This window comes from Balaenoptera acutorostrata, chromosome 3, assembly GCF_949987535.1.
Source record: "Balaenoptera acutorostrata chromosome 3, mBalAcu1.1, whole genome shotgun sequence".
In the NCBI taxonomy this organism is placed as follows: Eukaryota; Metazoa; Chordata; class Mammalia; order Artiodactyla; family Balaenopteridae; genus Balaenoptera; species Balaenoptera acutorostrata.
In genome coordinates this window covers 73,743,928-73,756,215 of record NC_080066.1, presented here as the reverse complement: position 1 = coordinate 73,756,215, position 12,288 = coordinate 73,743,928, and the positions used below count along the sequence as shown (strand labels likewise).

The 12,288-nt window shown below is 44.1% G+C and overlaps 1 protein-coding gene across 2 annotated transcripts in view; it reads left to right on the top strand.

The window, feature by feature from the left end:
• The window catches only part of USP3 (ubiquitin specific peptidase 3), a 228,129-nt gene that overhangs the window by 97,712 nt on the left and 118,129 nt on the right, over positions 1-12,288 (top strand). The gene's annotated exons all lie outside the window — the stretch shown is intronic.

The window sequence follows — 12,288 nt, the reverse complement described above, 5'->3', positions numbered from 1 at the left end:
ATCCTTGTCATCAGAGAGCTCACAGTTTGGGAATAGGTGCAAGCAACTAATAAGACCCAGCCAGATAAATATGGTTTTTAATATGGTGCTTTGTAGCTTAGAACACCTGTTCGCATACACATGTGATGCCCAGGGACCCTCACAGGGACACTGCCGCGGGGGAGAGAGGAAGGGCACTGTGCTAGTCGTTCGGCCCTTCCACGTCCGATGCTCCATGGACCCTCGGCACACCCCATGGGGCCCGCAGAAGAGGGAGTCCTGACTGCCCCTTGGTGCGGGGGTGAGGCTCCCCAGAACGATAGTATTCAGCTGGGCTTGGAGGGATAGATAGGAGTTTTTTAGGCAGAAAAGAGGAAGAGGGGGTTACTGCACTGCCATTTCTTACACTATGATTTTGGTGTCGTAGGCACCTTTAGCCTTAGCTGCCAGGAGCAGGGCTTGAGATGGGCCTCTCAGCCTCTTCCATTCCAATCTGAAAAGCCCTAACTCTTTTATCCGTCTTCCTGTGGCAGCTCCCTTCAGAAGAGCCAGAAGGTCTAAGGTGCTGGCCAGCAAGCATCTCAGAGGCTGGTGGGTGTGCTTTCAGCTGACGAGGGCTGGCCTGGGGACAAAAGTTAAGACTGACTTTTCTCTCTCTCTCTCTCTCTCTCTGCCATCCATTTTTCTTCAATGACTAGGTCTTCGTAGAGTCTGTCATGTAATGACTGTGACAGGACCAGGGACAAATGAGGGAGGAGCCATCAAGCATGCCTGTCACCTGTCCTTGTTAAGTCCCCGAAAGAAAATGTTAGCTGTGAATCAATGAAAAATCGAGCACGAAGCCAGTGGGGAGGAGATTTAAATGTGTCTCTTAACTAGTGGCGAGTGAGAAAACAAGTTCTGGATTGGAATTCGGCAGAGTGGCTTCACCCTGCGTAGCTGGTGGGACCAGGAGCTAGGAGGAGACAGCGAAGGACCCTCAAGAGGATGCTGGGCATTAGTTGGGTGGTTGGGGGGGGGGAGGGGAAAGCCTCAGGCTGCCACATGGTCACCCAGACAAGCTAGCACTGAGAAGAGCTTTGGAATGAGGGACAACCAATCCTCCACCCCCAACAGACCTGGCTGCCCTCTGGGGTCCTCCGTGGAGCGGCCGAGCTGAATGCTGCCCAAGGAAACCTCATACAGCGCCTGCAGGGAGACCAGCTCTTGAGCGCGGCGCTGACAGAAGCAGGTGGAGAGCCTTGCCCTCCCACTCCCAGCAGCAGCCAGATGAGGCCGTGGCCAGGAGCCAGATGGTGATGGCTCGGGCTAGGGGAGCCCCGGCAAAGTTACTGCAAACCAGTTATGCAACCTCCCACAGTAATCAACCACCCTTTGTCTCCTGCCAAGCCCTCACGCTGCCTAGGCTGGCACAGACACCCTCTGTGTGGAGAAGGAATGACACTGAAATTATAAACTGCACCGTGACTGAGATTTTAATAACCAGGTTGAACTACAAGTCTGGAAAACCTTAAGGGAACCCAAATAAGTTGCTGGCTCTGAGACTATGGAGGGATCTGGGCCAAGAAGGGTTAATGCAATTATGGGAAGAAAGCTAGTTTCATGTTGGCCCACATAAGGGTGACTATAAAAACTAACCCACCAGACTCCATCTTCACAACAACTCTGGGGGTTATTTTCTTTGTTGCCTTTTAATTGAGGTGAAATGCACGTAACATGGAATTAAGTATTATTAATTGCGTACACTTCAGCGGCATTTAGTACATTCACAAGATGGTACAACCATCACCTTTAGCAAGTTCCAAAGCATTTTCATCACTCCTTGGGGTGTTTCTATGCCCTTGTTATGGGTGGAATATTGAGGCCCAGGAAGGTTAAGTGAGTGATCCAAGTTCATCCATGGTAGAAACCAGACTTGAACCCGATCCACTAACTCCCCTGGAAGGAGGGAACATTGTCTTCAGACTTTAGTAACAGCCTCTGAACTGACTTCCTGTCCTCTAGTCTCCCCTGCCTCCAGTTGCCTTAAACATAATTAGTAGATTCATCTCCTACAGCCAGGCTCTGACAGCATCATTCCCCATCTCAGCCTCCCAGTGGGTCCTCATTAGCACCGAAGTAAAGTCTGGGCTCCTTTATCCACTGTAAACTTTATGTTGATGCGGTCACCAAGCAACTTGTTTCTTTCCAGTGTGTGGTCCATGGGAAACGCTCTTGCATCCTCACCTGGCAACTCTGGGATTAGAGGCTGATCCCAGCACAGCCCCTCTCCTTTATCTTGTCTATCAGCTGCCAGCCACCCTACATTTGCCCTTTAGACTCTTAGGCAGGATCTGACACCAACGCTGGCTCCCAAAACTGTAAGAAACACGTATCAGGTTCTCTGAATGTTGCCATTGGAGCCCCCCCTCACTTGACTCAAGGGGAAGGACAGGAACCCCCATCTCTCCACCTTATTATTGTTAGCTAAATTATTTTAAAGTCAAATAGTGGATGCGATGCAGATATTAAACATGTTGATGCCAATATATACGTGTTAGTTGAAAAGATATTCACGGTGTATTGTGAGATGCCAAAAGGTAAAATCCTATATATGGTGTATAATTCTGTCTCAGAAAAATATCTATCTATATACAGAGAGAACATATATATGTTTTGAACCCATGCATATAGTTGCATAAGAAAAAGGTCTGAAAAGGTATACTCCAAAATGTTAATGATAGTCCTTTCTGGGCGGTATAATATAGAATGACTCTAATTTTTTCCTTTTGCTTATTATTTGCTAAGTTTTTTTTCCTGTAAAAACATGGCCTGTAGAAGGAAAAGAATACCAAAGAGGAGAAAAGGGTTCCTGTAGTGCTTTGTTCACGCACCTGAATGTGACTTATATTACAACTAATTGTGTATATGCCTCTGCTTTCCCCTCACCTTGGGGACATGAATGTCATCTCATTCATTTTGTCTTCTCCATGACATCTCCATGACAAACTCAAGAGTTATTAGCCAGCTAACGAGTGGACTCAGCGCCTTCTCTCTGTAACCCCTCCTGAATGATAGGGCTGGTGTAAGTCTCTGATCTAAGCCCCTCAGGCACCCTCCAGGAGGTTACCCTCCTGATACTTGCGGTCCTGGGTTCCTGAAGTTTCCTCCTAGGCAATGGTGCCAGTGAGTAAAAGACATACACACAGCTACCTCACCTGTTTCCTACCTTCACTAGGCCAAAGTCAGAGGGAGAAACAGCAAGTCTGTAGACCCAGAAATTCTCCTGTGCTTGTGGGTTTCTTCTCAATGTGATTTCATTACTGTAAGGCGATGTCTCATTGCCAGGGCGACCAGGAGGGGGTTCTGCACAGAGCAGCCTCCACCTCCACCTTAACTCTATTTTGTTAAACTCCCGCTGGCTTCTGAGCTCACTTCACATTTGTGGTTGCAAGAATGTAAACATTCTTCAGTTCTGCTGGGGTTTTTTCTTCATCTTGCTTTGTCTCTCTTCCTAAGGAATGGCTGACATGTATAGTTTCTCTTGCATTTTACCAACTAACCTTGATATCTTTCACTATTCCCATACTGTCTTGTGATCAATATTGTTCAGTCAAAATAGATGAGTATGGGGACTTCCCTGGTGGCACAGTGGTTAGGAATCCGCCTGACAATGCAGGGGACATGGGTTCGATCCCTGGTCCAGGAAGATCCCACGTGCCGTGGAGCAACTAAGCCCGTGCGCCACAACTACTGAGCCTGCGTGCCACAACTACTGAAGCCTGCACGCCTAGAGCCCGTGCTCCACAACAAGAGAAGCCACCGCAATGAGAAGCCCGCACACTGCAACAAAGAGTAGACCCCGCTCGCCGCAGCTAGAGAAAGCCTGCACACAGCAAAGAAGACCCAACGCAGATTAAAAAAAAAAAAAAAAAAGATGAGTATGTATTTTCAAGGTGTGAACCAGAATGTCGGAATTGGACCTTTCCAGTTGAGAGAATGTTGGCGGGAACAGTTTTAACTATGTTTGTTTTTCCCCCTTGATTTGCATTTTTTCCCTTGGTTTTCCTTTACCAGCTCCATAGCGGCACAAACACACGTTTCTAAACTCACTGTAGGAACAACTCTCTGTGGCATTGAAACTGAGCAGGACCTTGCAGGGCCCTCCCAGGTACAAAAGCCCCTCCATGTCCCCCGTTTCTTGCTTGTAAGAAAAGGCTTTAGTCTCCTAGGCCTTCCCTGAGTTTCAAAGAGCGGACTCAAGCAGTTACTAATTAGGGAAGAGAGGGAATGCAGAAAGAAAAGAAAAGCAGTTAAGCAAGAAAAGTAATGATGATAGTTCAGCAATAAAAGAGTCCTAGTTCCTCCTCAAGGGCTATACATAATCTGATACACATCTTTGAGTTGTTCTGTAGGAACTAAGACACCCCTCACCCCAACCCACATGGAGGGTGGTGACTACACACTGAGCACAAGCATGTAGACCCCAGACTGGTTAGAACCAGAAGGCTGGTTATTGAGATTCCTGAAATATAACCCTGTTACCTTCTCACCACCAACCAATCCGAAGAAAATCACGCACCCTGCAGCCCTCACCCCAATATCACCTTTAAATACCCTTCCCTGAAAGCCGTTGGGGAGTTTGGGTCTTTTGAGCATGAGCTGCCCATGCTCTTTGCTTGGTGCCTGCAATAAACACTGTACTTTCCTTCACGACAACCTGGTGTCAGTAACTTGGCTTTGCTGTGTGAGGGGTGAGTGGACCCAAGTTCGGTTCTACAGCAGCACGGCCTATTTGAGGTGAGATGTGAAAGAATTATTCCTCTCCCTGGTGAGGCTCAGAGGTCTTATTACTGAACTGAACTTAGGTCAAGGCAAGGCATACAGGCAATTCGTGCTCAAAAGACCCGAACTCCCTGATAGCTTTCAGGGAAGGGTTTTTAAAGGCAACATTTGGAGTGAGGGCTGCAGGGTGCATGACTTTCTTCTGATTGGTTGGTGGTGAGGTAGCAGGGCGACGTTTCAGGAATCTCAATCATCAGCCTTCTGGTTCCAACCAGTCTGGGGTCTACGTGCTTGTGTTCAGTGTGTAGTAGTTGCCACCCACTTGGGTGGGTGACCGGGGGGGGGGGGGGGGGGGGGGGGGGGGGGGGGGGGACGAGGGGTCTTAGTTCCTGCAGAACAACTCAAAGATATGTATCAGATTGTTATCTATACCCCTTGTGGAAGAACTGGGACAAGGAACTAAGATAATAGTTTTATTGCTGAACTATTGTCATTACTTTTTCTTGTTTAACTGCTTTTCCTTTGTTTCTGCATTCCTTCTCTTCCCTAATTAGTAACTTGAGTCTGCTCTTTGGAACTCAGGGAAGGCCTAGGAAATTAAAGTCTTTTTCTCCAAACAATAAATGGGGGCATTAAGGGGTTTTTGTACCCAGCAAGGTCCCATAGGGTCCTACTTGGTTTCAGTCCCCCTTTTCATTGATACTCCTCAATCCTGAGAGGAACAAATGTGGGACAAGAAAGGGAATAAGGTTTTCGATAGAGAGGTTAATCATAAACTCGACAGGGGAACTCGGTGTCAGGGGGACTCAGTCTCAGTATGACGGGCAGAGAACTAGACTCCTCAATAATAAAACTCACATAGCCTCCAATTCCCTCTCATTCCATCTCTTGTCCTAGTTAAACTATCTGTAAATTAGACTCCATTTCTGGAATTAAGTCCCTAACAAAGTTGTTTTCTGGGGAGCCGAGCTTCTGCAGGCTGAACACACTAGCCTTGCCCAGCATCTGGCACTTAACTGTGGAAAGGAATTAAATCTAATTAAATAGAATCAAACCAAAAGGAACAGGTAGATGACTAACCAGCCTTTCACATAAGAGCCACTGGCCCTTTGAATGCAGCTCAGTTGAAGCCACAGTGTCTAAGAGGAGGCAAGCGCAGTGCTAGGGCCCCTTTGATAGTTTGGGGGGCGGGGGTTCTCTTAGCTCATTGCTCTCTGAGTCCTCTGTGGTTTCTCATAGTCACTGCCTGTGGTGAATAACTGGCTTTGAATCAAGTCAAAAGTGAGAGTCTCTGTTGAGAGCCATGGTGTGAGCTGGGCCTGGGTGTGAATCAGCATGAATAGAGGAGGGAGGGTGGGAGGGAGAGAGGAAGGTGGGCGCTGCCTAAGGTCAGTGAGGCAAACACGGTAACTGTCAGAAACATGCGAGCATTAATGATATGAAATGAGCCATGTAACTCATGGCCCAGCCCTCTCTGGATAGGTCCCTGTCCTGAAAGTAGCTGAGAGTGGCCAAACCCAGAGAGGTGTAGATGAGCAATCTCAGGGTGTGGCCTGACCCTGCAACTGGGGCTTGAAGGACAGGGAAGGAGGAGAGTCAGCCACTGTGCTAGGTTATGCAATTAGTCTTCATGACGAATCTGGGACATAGATGTTATTCCCATTTTATAGAAGGGGAAACTGAGGCCCAGAAGGGTGATGCAGTATAATGGAAAGGACATCACCTTGAGAGACAGACAGAATTGGGCTCTAGCATCCCAGGCACCATCCCCTACCACCTGCATGACTTTGGGTAACCCCTTACCCTCCCTGCCCCTCAAACTCCTCATCTGTGAATGGGAGATATTAGTGCCCGCCTCACAGAGTTGTTGTGAGGATTAAACACAAAGAAAATGGTGCACAGAAAACGAAACCCTGATACACAGGAGGGAGGTTTTCACTGGGTGCGACTCCTCTTGCTCCTTGCCCAAAGTCAAACAACTGGCAGGCTACCAGATCACAAACCCAAGGTCACCTGTCTCCCTGGGGGGTGAAGTGGGGACTCTGCTTTAGGGCAGGACCCCTGTGCCAGCCCAGGAATCAGCAGCTGGAAGGATTCTCCCACACCTGGGGAGGAGACAGGGGGAGTCCCCCCCATCCCCCAAACCTGCCTACTCGCCCAGCCTGGCGATCCCCCTCTGCTAAGCTCACCTTCAGGTGACACACCCTTAGTGTCCAGAGAAGGGCCAGTTCTGTCCTATTACGATCAAAGAAGCCCCAGCTCAGACCTCAGCCCACTGACCAGTCTTGCCACTTCAGCCTCTGTGTTAATATTCACCATTTCCCCCTTACTGGCCCAGATTCCACCCCATTTCATGTGGAGGCAAAATGTTTGTGGCCTTCTCTGGGAAGCTTTCCATCACAAAGCTTCAAAAAACTGTTCGCTGCAAAAAACTCTGCCCTTGCACTGCTCACCTGCTCTTGGCCCTCTTACAGCATTTGTCACCTCCTACTCGGTGACAAATGCCAGTGGTTTGGGTGTGCCTTGTCCAGGAGACTTCCACTCTGCTCCCCAGGAAGGGAGGCCCTCTCTCTCCTTTTCCCTTCAGTGGTTTCTCTCCTGCCACCTTCTCCACTGGCGTGGCCCTGCCACTCAGGAAGGGCTCAGCAGAGTATCTCCAGTTTGCATCTGACCACCTGGATCAGGTGAGAAAGGAGGAGAAACCATTTGGCTTCCACTTTCTCAGATCCAGCTTTGCCAACAGTAGAGCTGATGCTTTCAGCCCCAGGTCAAATTCTCACCTGGTTGAAACCCCACAGGGGAGAAGAGTAGAACCTCAGCAGCAGATTGGAAGCCCCTTGAGGGCAGAAACTGTTTCTTATTTTTAGTGAATAGAAAAATTACATAATACGTAATATATATAAAAGAATATATGTAAAAGACAAATGCAGCATATCCGTAAGTTATAAAGCACAATAATAAACACTGGACCTAAGAATCCATGCTGCGGATGGGTGTAAATTAGGAGTTTGGGATTAGCAGACACAAATTACTATATGTAAAATAGATAAACAACAAAGTCCTGCTGTATAGCACATGGAGCTATATACAATATCTTGTAATAAACCATAATGGAAAAGAATTTTAAAAAAGAACTAATCCAATCTGCTCTGCCCACCTATCCCCCTGCCTTCTCACAAAAGGTAACCACTAGCCTGTATTTTGAGCATAACATTGGCCTCTATTTTTTGTTTTCAGTTTTAGCAAATATGTATGCATTTCTGAGCTATATATACTTTAATTTTGCTGGGTTTTGGGGTGCTTCTATATAAATAATATCAAATAAAATTTAATGTTTAGTGATTATGAGATTTATCGTTTAAAGCTGGATGTGCACCTACCCCGCAACTCATCCATTCCACTCCCAGGTCTATACCCTAGGGCAGTGGTTCTCAAACTTTTTGGTTTCAGGACTCTTTTATCCTCTTAAAAATTATTGGCGATCCCATACCAAAGAGCTTTTGTTTATGTGGGTTACATCTATTGATATTTACTATAGTAGAAATGGAAACATTTAAAAATATTTATTAATTAATTTTAAAATAAACCCAGTACAAGTTTTTTTTAAATTGAAGTATAGTTGATTTACAACGTTGTGTTAAATTCTGCTGTACAGCAAAGTGATTCAGTTATACATATATACACATTTTTTAAATAGTTTTTCATTATAGTTTACCATAGGATACTGAATATAGTTCTCTGTGCTATACAGTAGGACCTTATTATTTATCCATTCTACATATAATAGCTTACATCTGCTAACCCCAACCTCTCACTCCATCCCTCCCCCAACCCTCTCCCCCTTGGCAACCCCAAGTCTGTTCTCTATGTCCATGAGTCTGTTTCTGTTTCGTAGATAGGTTCATTTGTGTCATTTTTTTAGATTCCACATATGAATGATATCATATGGTATTTGTCTTTCTCTTTCTGACTAACTTCACTTAGTGTGATAATCTCTAGTTGCATTCATGTTGCTGCAAATGGCATTATTTCATTCTTTTTTATGGCTGAATAGTATGCCATTGTATATCTTCTTTATCCATTCATCTGTTGTTGGACATTTAGGTTGTTTCCATGTCTTGGCTCTTGTGAACAGTGCTGCTATGAACATAAGGGTGCATGTATCTTTTTGGATTAGAGCTTTGTCTGGATATATGCGCAGGAGTGGGATTGCTGGATCATATGGTAGTTCTATTTTTAGTTTTCTGAGGAACTGCCATACTGTTCTCCATAGTGGCTGTACCAACTTACATTCCCACCAACAGTGTAAGAGGGTTCCCTTTTCTCCACATCCTCTCCAGCATTTGTTATTTGCAGAGTTTTCAATCATGGCCATTCTGACTGGTGTGAGGTGGTACCTCATGGTAGTTTTGATTTGCATTTCTCTAATAATTAGCAATGTTGAGCATCTTTGCATGTGCGTATTGGCTGTTTGTATTTCTTCTTTGGAGAAAGGTCGATTTAGGTCTTTTGCCCATTTTTTGATTGAAACCCAGTACATGTTAACACAACATATTTTATGAAAAAGAATTATATATACTTGAAAATTTAGGGAGATGAGTGGCATTGTTTACATTTTGCAAATCTCTTTACTGTCTGGCTTTAACAGAGGACAGCCTCATGTAGGTACATAATTGGAAATGGTAGGAGTATTTTAATGGCCTTTTCTGATAATTATGTACATATCATGCAGCCTCCGGAAAACTCCTCTGCATATGCCTGACAGAATGAAAGTGAAAATGATTACGAAAATAGTTTTGACCTCACGGACCCCCTAAAAGGACTTCAGGGACCCCTGTGGGTCCTTGGATCACACTTTGAGAACTGTTGCCTGAGTGAAACTTGCACATGTGTGCAAGGGATGTGCTAGGAGGGAGGGATGTGCTAGGTTGTTCACTGCAGCATTGCTTGTAATAGAAAAATCTGGAAACAACCCAAACATCATTCATCAGCAAGAGAATTAGTAAATGAATTACGGTTCATTCACACAATGGTGTATTTTACAGCAGTGAAAATAAGGCCTCTTTTCCTATCTTTGTACATAGGAAGTCTATGTATTAACAGAGTTCTTGCATTTTGACTGAGTAGCTCATTTGATTGGTGTAGACCAGAGTGTAAATGAGGCCATGCACAATTAGGTATGTAAGAAGTGGGCAAACAATGAACAAACCCAAAGACTGAATGAAGAGGCAAAGCCAGAGTCACCTGCCTTCCTGTTGTGATTTTTGTCATGTTAAATTCTCAGGCTTGAAGCCTTTTTATTTTCTGAAGCACTTGACTTCAGCCTAATGATTAAAAGCTAACTTCCTGTTTTAAAATGATGTGTATGTCATGGCAAAATAGTTTGCAAACAGTGGGACTTAATAAACACAAGCTCACAGAGAATTCAGCAAATTTATAAAAGACCTTCTTTTTGGAAGTTTGAGAGCGCAGGGGCACATGGGTTCTCTAGTTGTGGCACGTGGGCTCAGTAGTTGTGGCGTGGGCTTAGTTGCCCCATGGCACGTGGGATCTTAGTTCCCTGACCAGGGATCGGACCCGCGTCTTCTGCACTGGAAGGCGGACTCTTAACCGCTGGACCACCAGGGAAGTCCCCCAAACTTATGGGTCTTGAACATAGGGGTTTTTTTCCCCAAAAAGATTTTCCCATTTTGTAGTGTCCCTGTATTGCCCACCAGTTTTTTCCCTAGCTTAACTCCCAGGGAGCGGGTAGCCAGATATGGACCCACCAGGCAGGAGACTGGCGATTTCTTCTCAGGTGAAACTTGCCCAAGGGAAATGGCTTAAGAGATCGACAGTTGAAGGTCACCTAAATAAACAGTGGGGTCTCTGCCTAGTTATCCTGCCTGAAGCCTTTTAATCAATAATCCTCTTCTCTCTCTCTCACTCACACACACACACACACAGATTTTCCAATTAGCTTTTTCATGCTTCACTCTTAAATAAGGCTAATATTAAAATAATATTAAATAAAGCAAAATTCAAATAATTGAGGGAAAGTCTCTAAAAGATAGCAGCTAATACACACAAAACAATGAACTCAAAGAAAATAGAGAAATACAGAAAAGAGGAGAAAAAAAAGATATATTCTATGGTTAATCCTCAGGAAGAGAAAATAATGTATCCATGAAAAAAGAACAGGATGCTAAAAAAAAAAAAAAAAAAAAAAAGGAGCATTTGTAAAACAATAAAGAACCCTTGGGATTAAAAATATGACAGCTCAGTAAAAGAGTTAGAAGATAAAATTTAGGAAATCTCTCAGAAAGTAAACAAACAAAACCCCCCATAACTTTTGGTTGAAATCTGGCATTTAAATGCACTTACTTTATCGATCAAAAATTATTTAGGAAGCCTTGCTTTAGGAGATCAATTTTTCAGTATTTCCTCCTCAATCAACATCTCTGGCTTCTCAGACATGAAGAGACTCCACCCTCCCTTTCTTGTGTTTTGACTTCCAAGAGTTACTTACTTCAAGTGTAGAGGTATGTTTATGGATGAGTCCGTAAAGTCAAATGCTGGTTTCTGGCTAATAAGGAAAGTGTAACTGACTAAGAAATAGGTAAGCCAATAAAAAAGTCCAGAAACAGACCCAAGTATATATTTGAATGTAATTCTTGATAAAATTAGCATTTCAAATCAAAGGAGAAAGGAAGGGCTATTCAGTAAATGGTACTGAGACAATTGACTAAACACCATCTTCCATTTGGGAAAGCCATTTAAATTATACTGCTACCTCACTCCTTACTCCAAAATAAGTTCCAGATGAATAAAAAACTCAATATAAAACATGAAACCATAAAAGTATAGAAAGAAAATATAGGTGACTATGTTTATCATCTTAGAATGAGGAAGGCTTGTCTAAGCATGCCATGAAATATAGAAACTGTGAAGGCAAATACTGATAAATCTGAGTACATACAATTTTTAAATTTCTATAAAAGAATAAACATATTTAAAAGGCAAAATAAACTAATAAAAATAATTTCAACATGTATGATAGATAATTGGTTAATTTCCTTAATGTACAAAATGTTCTCACAAATGAATAAGAAAAAAAAAAACCCACCCAAATGTATCAGTCAGGATCCAGTCAGAAAAACAGAAACCATATGCTAGGTAATTCAGACAGGGAAAATTAATGCATCTGGTTACACGGATGTTGGAGGGCCAAAAGACAATTGGGTAATAGATTCAAAATTAATACCATAGAGAGCTAATAATGTTAATTTATAAAGAGCACCTACAAATCAAAAGGAAAAAGACCAACAACTTCACATGAAAATGGGCAAAGTATACGAAAAGTCATAGTTAAGAAAATACAAATGGGGGACTTCCTTGGTAGTCCAGTGGTTAAGAATCTGCCTTCCAATGCAAGGGACTCGAGTTTGATCCCTGGTTGGGGAACTAAGATCCCACATGCCGCGGGGAAACTAAGCCTGCGTGCCACAAATACTGAGCCCATGTGCTCTAGAGCCCACGCGCCACACCTAGAGAGAAGCCCACACG